The sequence below is a fragment of the Fukomys damarensis genome, unplaced genomic scaffold, assembly GCF_012274545.1.
Source record: "Fukomys damarensis isolate Sample0158 unplaced genomic scaffold, DMR_v1.0_HiC HiC_scaffold_39, whole genome shotgun sequence".
Taxonomy (NCBI): Eukaryota; Metazoa; Chordata; class Mammalia; order Rodentia; family Bathyergidae; genus Fukomys; species Fukomys damarensis.
This window is the reverse complement of record NW_022900951.1, coordinates 55,740,194-55,749,975: the sequence shown is the minus strand read 5'-3', so window position 1 is coordinate 55,749,975 and position 9,782 is coordinate 55,740,194. Positions and strand designations below refer to the sequence as shown.

The 9,782-nt window shown below is 36.8% G+C and overlaps 1 pseudogene; it reads right to left on the bottom strand.

Annotated features, from left to right (window-relative positions):
* Positions 1-7,928: 7,928 nt before the first annotated feature.
* LOC104850863 lies at positions 7,929-9,747 on the bottom strand (annotated as a pseudogene).
* Between the last annotated feature and the right edge of the window lie 35 nt (positions 9,748-9,782).

The window sequence follows — 9,782 nt, the reverse complement described above, 5'->3', positions numbered from 1 at the left end:
GTCTTGAGATAGATATATACAGTCATTTCTTTTGAGTGTTACCCAGGAATAGAATTTCTGGGTCATAGGGTATGTTTAGTTTCATTACTTTTCCAAGGTTGTCATACCAGTTAACACTCTTTTGTCAGTAATTGTGAGATCTCAAATGGGAGAGAGGGATGGAAAGGGGGAAGTAAAAAGGATCAAAATGCAAGATGTATATGTACCAATACCCCATGATGAATATATTTATGTACTGCAAACATGTACTAGTAAAAAGTTTAAAAAGAGCTCAAGTTATTCCATATACTTGACAAAATTTGCATTTTGATAATTTTTTAAATGTAACCTTTCTGACAAGAAAGAAGTGTATTTAAGTAATATTTGGCAGCTATTTTTTCTTTAAAAATTATTTGTAGGAATGTTTTGAAGCCTAAGGTAAAGAGTATTCCTTCAGAAAAACGGTTGTGTAGGGCAACACTAGTTTCAAACTATATAAATGAAGTAAAGATTTTTAGACTACCAGGTGATGGTGTGTAGTTTAATTTTAAATTAGTGCAAAGATCAGCTTATTTTTCAGTTTCTCAGGGACACATTTCTCTCCTCTACTCTGGCCAGAAGCCAAGGCAACCTTTCCTCCAGTGCCCTTGGCTTGGCAAATAGAGTTGGGTTGGGTTATTTTCAGATCTCCTCTGACTTAAATTGGTAACCCTTTCAGGATCCAGGGAAGACCTGAGGGTGTAGAAAGAGAGCCTCTAAACAGGGTGTAATCCCAGCACTTGGGAGGAGAATTGCCTTGAGTTCAAGGTTAGCCTGGACTACATGGTGAAACCCTGTGCCAAAAAACGAATGAACAAACAGACAAACAAACAAACAAAACAGATGGCCTCTATTTAAACTCAATTTGGATGGACTCATGTCTTTTAAATATACTTTGAATGGATCCAGTGTTCTATAAATATTTTAGCTGAAGAATATCAGGTTTTACGAATGCACTCAGGGCAAAAGCAGTTTAAGTATACCGTATGTCCATGTGAATTTCATTTTATTTATCTTAATAAATGCTTAATAAGTCCTCTATAACTTTAGATGCTTTCTGTTTCATTCAGTTCCTCAAGTGGTTTTCTGTGAGAGGTTTGGTTCAAATACCTAGTCCACCATGTTATCAGGAATGGAAATCTAGCTTCGTATTTCTGACATTATTTTTTTTGTATAGCTTTTATTTATTCTAATTTTCTAGAGCTGTTTTGCATTTTCTCTTTGAGGAAAGAGAAGTGATTTCTCTAAATCATCAATATTTTTTAGATGGTGTGTGTGTGTGTGTGTGTGTGTGTGTGTGTGTGTGTGTGTGTGTCTGTAGTATTGGAGATTGAACCCAGGGTCTACCCACTGAAATACATCCCTCACCTTTTTCATTTATTATTTGAGACAGGATCTTTTTTTTTTAAATTGAATTTATTGGTACATTCTAGGTACAGTACAGTTCCTCACCTTTTTCATTTATTATTTGAGACAGGATCTTTTTTTTTTAAATTGAATTTATTGGTACATTCTAGGTATACAGTACAGTTACATTCATTACTGGGATCTTGTACCTTTACATGCCAGGTCTTGGTTCTCATTTTTCCCCTTGTTCCCACCCTCCCTTCACCCCTCCTCCCCTCCCCACCTTCAAACACTTTAATTCCATTTTTACATTTTCTCATATTTTTTTCCTTTTCCCTTATTCCCCCTTCCCTATCCTTCTCACTGTCCCTACACCTTTGGTCCTTTTTTTCCTATTTGCTAAATGTCCCATTAGGATCTTGAGTACTGTTATAGTTTTTCACACCAGAGATACTATTTGGTATTTGCTATGTGTGCCTTGAGACAGGATCTTGATAAATTGCCGAGACTGGGCCTGAACTTGTGACCCTTCTGCCTCAGCCTCCCAGAGTTTTGGGATTACAGGCCTGTGCCATTATGCCCAGCTAGATTCTTTTTCATTTTACCCACTGGTTGGAATCCATTTCTTTCTTCTTAAAGACATGTTTTTCTCTTATTTTGTATTCAATAATGTCTTTTTTAAAAGTCTTATTGAGCTTATTGGTACTTTTTAAGTATACAGTAGAGGTACATTCATCATTGGGATCTTGTACCTTTAAAGACATTTTTTTCTGATGGTTTTGCATGCCTACTTCATAGTTGTTATTCTGGAATTTTGTTTTCCTCAGAGGAATTTTATTTTCCTCACTGATGTATCTACTATTTCTTATTTCCCATGTCTTTTTCTTTTTGAGATTTACCTTAGTTTTGTTAGAGTATATCTTTAGTTAACATACCAAGAACGAGTCTGCAGAGCATATACTTTTGAGTTTTTACATTTCTGAAAATATTTTCTTCTATTCATAGAAAATAATATTGATTGATTAGTTGGCTGGATTTTCAATCCTAAATTCAAAATAATTCCCTCAGAATTTTAAAGTGTTGCTGGGTATAGTGCTGGGCACCTGTAATTCCAGCACTTGGGAGGCTGAGGCAGGGGGATCGCTGTTTGAAGCCAGCCTGGACTACATAGTGAGTTCAAGGCCAGCCTGAACCACGTAGTGAAACACTGTCTCAAAAAACAGTCAAACAAGCTGGGGATGTAGCTCAGTGACACTTTGCCTGCCTTGCAAGCACAAGGTCCTGAGTTCAATTCCCAGTATAAAAAAAAAGTTAAAGTATTCTAACATCCAGTTTTGCTAATGAGGTCTGATTTTTGTTTCTTCATGAGTAAACTACTTTTTCTGCCTAGAAATAGTTACAATTTTTCAATATTCTCTCTTTTTGATAGTGCAAGATGATATAGTGTTTAAGTACAGGTCCTTTTCCCTTTTCCCCCACTTTCATCTTAGTAGTCCTTTATAATCTCTTCTTTGAAGTATCTCTGTTCTCTGTGGTGTTAATTCTACTTGCTCTTGGCTTTTAGTTTCATGATGCAGCTTATCTTGATATATCTTGATCCTTGCCTGAGACTTTGTATTTCAAAATGAAAGAAAAAAATGATTGATGTAAGTTCTTCTATTTTATGTATGTAGGCCCATTTTCTAAATAGGTCTTCCCTTGAATAGGGAGTCTAAGACAATTGTGTAACGTCTGGGTTGACAGGTCAGGGATTATGACAAATAATCTTTTCTTTAGACTTGGTTTAGGGAAGCTGTCTTCAGGGTGACAGCCCCCAAATGTCAGCAGATTAAGAGAATTTTTCTTTTGTTGTGGGTCAACAGCACCTACACTACCCTTTATTTTTCTCCTGGCAGTTTGTGGTTTATCCTGTTTCTGTTGTGTTCTCCAGTTTTGTTTCCTTCTCCCCTCTCCCTTCCCCTCCCCTCTTCTCCTCTCTTCTTCTCTTCTCTTCCTCCTTCTCTTTCTCCTCCTCCTCCCCCCTTTCATTATTTCTTTCTTGGCTAGAAGGTAAAAATTTGGTCTACTGTGCTAAATACAAGGATGATGGCTGGGGGAATAGTAGGAACCCAAATGGAGGCATTTGTTTCATACAGAGGCTTTCAAGTCACCCTGTAGTTTTCAGACTCCTTTCTTACTTGACCTGGAACACTTGCTACCTCTGAACTGGAAGGCTCACTAGGATCCTACTAAATACATCGGCTTTTTCCATTTTGTTTCATCAGTTTACATATTTCCAACCTTCCAGAAATCTGTTAAACCCATTTTCTTCACTGTTAAGAGTATATTTTTTGTTTGTTTTTGGTTTTGGTACCAGGGATCGAACTTGGGACCTTGCGCTTGCAAGGCAGGCGGCAGAACCACTGAGCTAAATCCCTGGCCCAAGAGTGTATTCTTTTATTACTATTTTAATGAGATGTGAAAAGGGAGGTAGATAATCACATGTCTTTAGTCAGGGATCTTCAATTAGAATTCTCATCTCAATAATGGTTTCGTGGTAGACCCTTGTGTAGACGTACTATAGTTTATTAAACACCTAAGTGATGGGTATCTGGATTTTTCTCCAGTTTTTCACTGGTCAAGCAATTCTGCAGTAGGCATCCTTTGTACATAAATTTTTGGGCACCCATGCAAATTCTGAGGACACATGCATAGAAGTAAATAAAATAGGTAGATATTGCCAAATCAGTCTTAAAACATTGATCCATTTCACAATTCCACCAGCAGTACATAGGAGCATTTTATCTTTTTCTCCATACCTTCCCATTACTGTTTAAAATTTATATTTTGGGGGCCGAGGATGTAGTTCAGTGGCATAGTGCCTGCCTGGCAAGTGTGAGGCCCTGAGTTGGATTCCTGGTACCAATAAATAAATAAACAAACAAACAAACAAATAAATATCCTTTTCTATCTTTGCCAATCATAAGGGCAAAAATCTGCTTTCCTATTGCTTTAATTTGTATTTCATAATTATGAATGAGGTTGAGCATTTTTTCATTAAGCAATTTCTTCTTTGAGTTGCCTATTGATATCTTTTGCCCATATTTTGTCTTTTTATGATGGATTTGAAGTTCTTTTTAAATTGTGTATCACAATTCTGACCTTGAGTTTACATCATTATAAAATTACAATATATAAGTAATTGTCTTTAATCACAATTTTTAAATGAATTTAATGTGATAGTGTACATTGTGAAGATGTGAATTAATTGTCTATGAAAAATTTTTCTTGGGAATTTCTTCAGGAACGAATTCTGACCGCCAGTTCTGTCCTATTTAATAATTAAGTTCATTGAAAGTGAAGTCTGTCTCTCTCTGTGTCTCTCTGTGTCTCTCTGTGTGTCTATGTCTGTCTCTGTCTCTGTCTCTCTATCCAGGCTCCAGAACCTGGTGCGGAGTAAATACTCTGTAAATATTTGTTGAAAAATTAGTAAAAAAATGTTATTGTCTAATAAATGAGCATTTTTTCTATGCTGATAAATACTGTTCAGGATATAGAATGTATTTTATCTTATCTGAAACATCATTGATTAGAAGATACACGCTTATTTTTCATGCCACCATGAGAGAAAAAAATACTTCCAATTAAATTATAGCACAAGACAATTTTAGCATTTATACTTTATAATTACTGAAGGTTCTCTTTAAGGTTTATTTATAAATGGATTTTTATCATATACCACTTTTGCGCTTATGTTACAAAGAACAATGAAATGAAATAAATTGGTTTCAGATATTTCTAAGACTTTTTCACACTTGGAATCTGATGTCTCTGAATTACTTTTTGATTTAGTCAACATGTTTGGGATTCTCGCATACTATTATTCTTTGTTGTCGTTAAGAACATTGATGATTTTGAGTGGAGGAAAAGAGTGTTCTGTTTTTTTCTTCTATGTTGCTTGATACCCACTTAGCAAATTTTTATGCTAGTGCTTTCTTGATTTTACCAGAAGGTGTCAGGCATTGACAACTGTATCACAACTTCTGCCAGGCCAACAGCAATTGTGAAATTCCATTAACTGCAAAATGAGTCTCAATTTTCAAAAGTTTAAAAACATGAAATATGCATCTTCGAATCCACGAAATGTTATCAGATACTGTCATTATGTTCTCGCTGAGTCCTACAATTGCCTCTAACTAAATTTAATTCTCTCTTTTCTTTCAGAGCCCAACTTCTCATAAGAATGGTCTGTATTTGCTTTCTTTCCTTTCCTCCATTTGCTCTTTAATGCACTGCATTGTGAGCCCCACCACTCCCGTGGTGATCTGTTTTCAGTCCTTACACACATTCATTGAGTCAGGAAGTGCTTATTGTCTATGTGGAAAAAGAAATTACAGAGTTACAGCTAGGTAGTTTCTAAATCTGCTCCCTTTTTCATGGCAAGCCATCACATAGTTGATGATTTTTTTGTGGTCCTTTTCTTGTCTGCCCCCTTTCAGGTTCATTTTATTCAGGATCACTACATCTAACTTTTTCAGCCAGGTTTCAAGTCACAAGCTTTTCTTGTGTTAAGTAGAACTTTCCCTGAAATGCACTGTGGCCCTTGGGAGGCGAAATGCATGACTCCTCCTTCCTCATTGGAAATGACAAGGCTCCAGCATTCCCTCCAACTCCCCATACATGTTCTTCTGTGTTTGTTTGATTTTTTGAGACGAGCTTTTGCTTCTGTATTCCAGGCTGGCCTCAAACTCATGGCGATCCTCCTGCTTCAGCCTCTCAACTGCTGCTGGGATTATAGGTATAATCCACCAAACTCAGCATATAAGGGCTCTTATAAACTTTCAGTTTTCTCAGGTTGTCCACTCCATCCTTGTTCCTTCCCATTCTGAAGATGTCTTTGTATCCCCTTCCTAAAAAAAATTGAAGCCAAAATATCAGTTCCCTACCTCACAATTTACTTACATGTATGTTCGAATGACGCTGTTTCCCTCTCTCTGCTGAGAGTCCTGCATTCTTCCATCTCTCTACGGGGACCTGTTTAGGTCAGTACTATGAAATCTCTTTTTTTTTTTATCTCTTTAGCCTTTCCATCTCCATCATGCATTCTTGTCCGTAGCCAGTAAACATGCTTTAAAACCCATTCCCATTTTTTGTTTATGCTTGAAGCCTATTTATTTATTAAAAAAAGAAAGAATCTAATCTAAGTACACACTTGACAATGAAGTACATCGGAGTATGTAGTGAAAAAGGTTTTTTAAAAAACACCATCAAATGTATTATCTCCAAATACCCAAATAATAAAATGCTTCTGTAAGCCTTTTAAGTGGAATCATAAAGAACTGAAAATTTATTGCTAAGAAAATACAGTAGCATGAATCTTGGTTATCAAACATAATGTGCTGAGTCAAGTTAAGAAGTTGATGTGGCAAGAAATGTGTTGTGTATGTGTGTGTGTGTGTGTGTGTGTGTATGTGTGTGTGTATGAGTCAAAGGGAGAGACAGACTATAAGCCAGTTGACCTGAGAGCAACTGAAATATTTAACTTGTTCAGTTGAGACCAGACACCACCATGTTAATTCTCCATTTTTAGAAGGCAATTAAAAATTACAATTCCAATAACTCACAAACCAAATAAAAATGTTGTAAAAATTAAAACTATGTTCAAAGAGCTTTTTACCTAGCTCATTTTCAGCACCCCAAGAAAAATAAAAGCATCCATAACTGTCATAGTTGAAAATAAAATGAATGTCATTGGAATCAGCTATTTTTCCCCACTGAGGTATAAAATCTATATAGAAATTTGATACTATACTATAACAAATTGTACTTCTCATAGTTCTGTTGTAATTTTTTTCAGCTTTGAGTTTATTGGTACATTTTAGGGATACAGTTCAGTTACATTCATTGTTGGGATCTTGTACCTCTACATGACAGGTCTTGGTTCTCATTTTTTCCCCTTACCCCTGCCCTCCCTTCAACCCCTCCTCATCTACAAATGCTTTATTTTCATCTTTTCATTATCTCACATTTTTTTCTTTTCCCTTATTACCCTTCCTCTACCCATCCCACCTTCCTTACACCTTTATGTTGTAATTTTTTTTAAACCCTGTTTAATATAGTTTTTTTTGTTACCGGGGATTGAACTCATGCCCTTGCACTTGTGAGGTAGGCGGTGGAACCACTGAGCCAAACTCCCAGCCCCTAGTTTTTTTAATTGTTGTAAAAATGTTGTTTTCATGATTGTAAATCTGGTTCTGGTTCTTTTTCATCTATTTGCATATCAGTAGTTAATATACTGGTTACCTATTCTAATCAGGAAAAAAAAATCTTGGAAACGTCTTCATTAGGATAGCACATTCAGCAGAAATTACTGATGTGCAAGCAAACCATAAAAGGTACAGTTCTTCAAAAAGCACATTTTGTTGATTAAGTTTTGTTGTGTAAATATTCTTTCCCATGTCTCTTGATGAAAGACTCTTTCGGTCTTGTAAACATCAGTGTGCACAATCTCACTACTAGGCAGTTTCATTACCTTGTCAGGAAGGCTGGTTCACAGCTAGTGAAAAGCTAGAGGAGTCTGAGTTTTAATGGCTGATAAACCTTACATCGTGCAGAGGAGGAAAGCACTTCCTTTTTTTGATAAAGAGTGTGGCAGAAATGTATGCTGAGGTAGCCCAGTCAGTCCTTTTTTTTTCTTTCTTTCTTTTTTTGTAAATTTGGTCGCAGAATATTTCTGGAAGGGTGATTTTTTTTCGAAGAAGCCACTGCTGGACCGGCTTCCATTGCAGTCTCTAATGCTGGGCACCAGTCTATACTCTTCTGTGGCTTTATCCAGGAACTGATTACTGTTCACATGCTGCAGGGTTAACTTCAGTGGGTCATACTCCCATAGTTGGTTGTCTTTTAGGTGGTGGCATTTGAGCATGATAATGGGGCCATTAAGTTCGGATATGTCCAAGCAAAGGTCCTCTGTTCTAATTTCTTTATTGGCAGTATAAGAGAAAACCTGATACCACAACAATTAAAAATTCCAACTTTTTCATTCTCTTTCCTAGCCATGTTGTCTAGACACTGATTTGTTTCCACATTTCATAACTCTCCCAGTGAGAAATATGATGTGGAATTTGACAATCAGGGTAGATCTTCTTTATGCACCAAAAGAAAGGTTTGCATTATAGTTTATGTCCCAGACCAAGTCTTGATGCTATATCTCCATAATCTAGCTTTGTCACACCAGGTGAGATTATATAGAAGAAACTCTTGAATTCATCCATCCACACTTCTGCAAGTCATCTGTTGATGACTTTTTTGTTGATGATCTGCCCTGTAACTCCTGGAAATATGTAAGGTGTTGCTTTCCAAAACTATATATGTCCTACACGTGAGCATGTAACAATTCCCAAGGTTCCTCCACAATGCCAGGTCCTAAAGGAAATTTCTAGATTTTCTGCTCCCAAAATATCCATTCTATCATCATATGTTCCAATTTCCTGAAAGTAATCCCTGTCTATTGAAAAAAAGGCCTCTTGCCATTGTAGGTGTTCTGACAGGAAGAGTTCAACCACCTTTCCTTCTATGCATTTCTCTTTGGGGAACAGGATACCAGTGAAAATTGAGTTTCCAGTTGAATCCACCACACGTCATATCAGAGCCTGCCATATACTCAAAAGTATCATCGCTGATCACATTGATGATAGGACATAGCACTGTTCTCCTGTCCTGTTTGATCCTGGCTAAGAGTGGCTCCAGCATCCCACTGTGCACTCACAATGAGCATCTAAGAAGGTGATCCTTTGACCTTTGGAGAGAGCAGCTCCTTTTAATCTAGCTCTGATCAATCCAGATTGCTGTTCCACTAGAATTACATGAACTGGCCCTTTTAATTTTTTCACATACCTCTCTAGAGGTCTTTTCAAAAAGTCTCTTTCACTGGCATCATCTACGAGAACAATTTCTTCTACCAAGTAAGCGTCTTGGTGAGTGATTAGTGACACTATGAATAGTTTGAAGAAGTGTGTTCCAAACCTGATTGTGGAAAACAATCGCACTTGTTGTTGGAAGATTATTTGGATACACCTTTGTTTTACACCCTTCTAATCTGACATCTGGTAAATTCTGTTGAGTGCAATCATCTCATTTACCATTAAATTGAACTGCTTGATTTTAAACATCTCTTTCATTTTCCTTTGATCTTTAGGAATAACGACTGTTTTCCCCATTGCTCCAGCACCTTCATACAGCTTTTGTACTGGCTCTAGAACATCCCCAGCAGGAAGTCCTTTCTCCGTTCATTCTTTCATCACATCTGTTGCATTCACTGAAGTAAAGCAGCAGGACCATATCCAAGAGTACCCAAGTCAAGGAGGTGGCTAGGACCACCTTGCAATATGCAAATTTTCTCATAGCACTTTAAGTCAAATGCAAAACTTTAAAATACA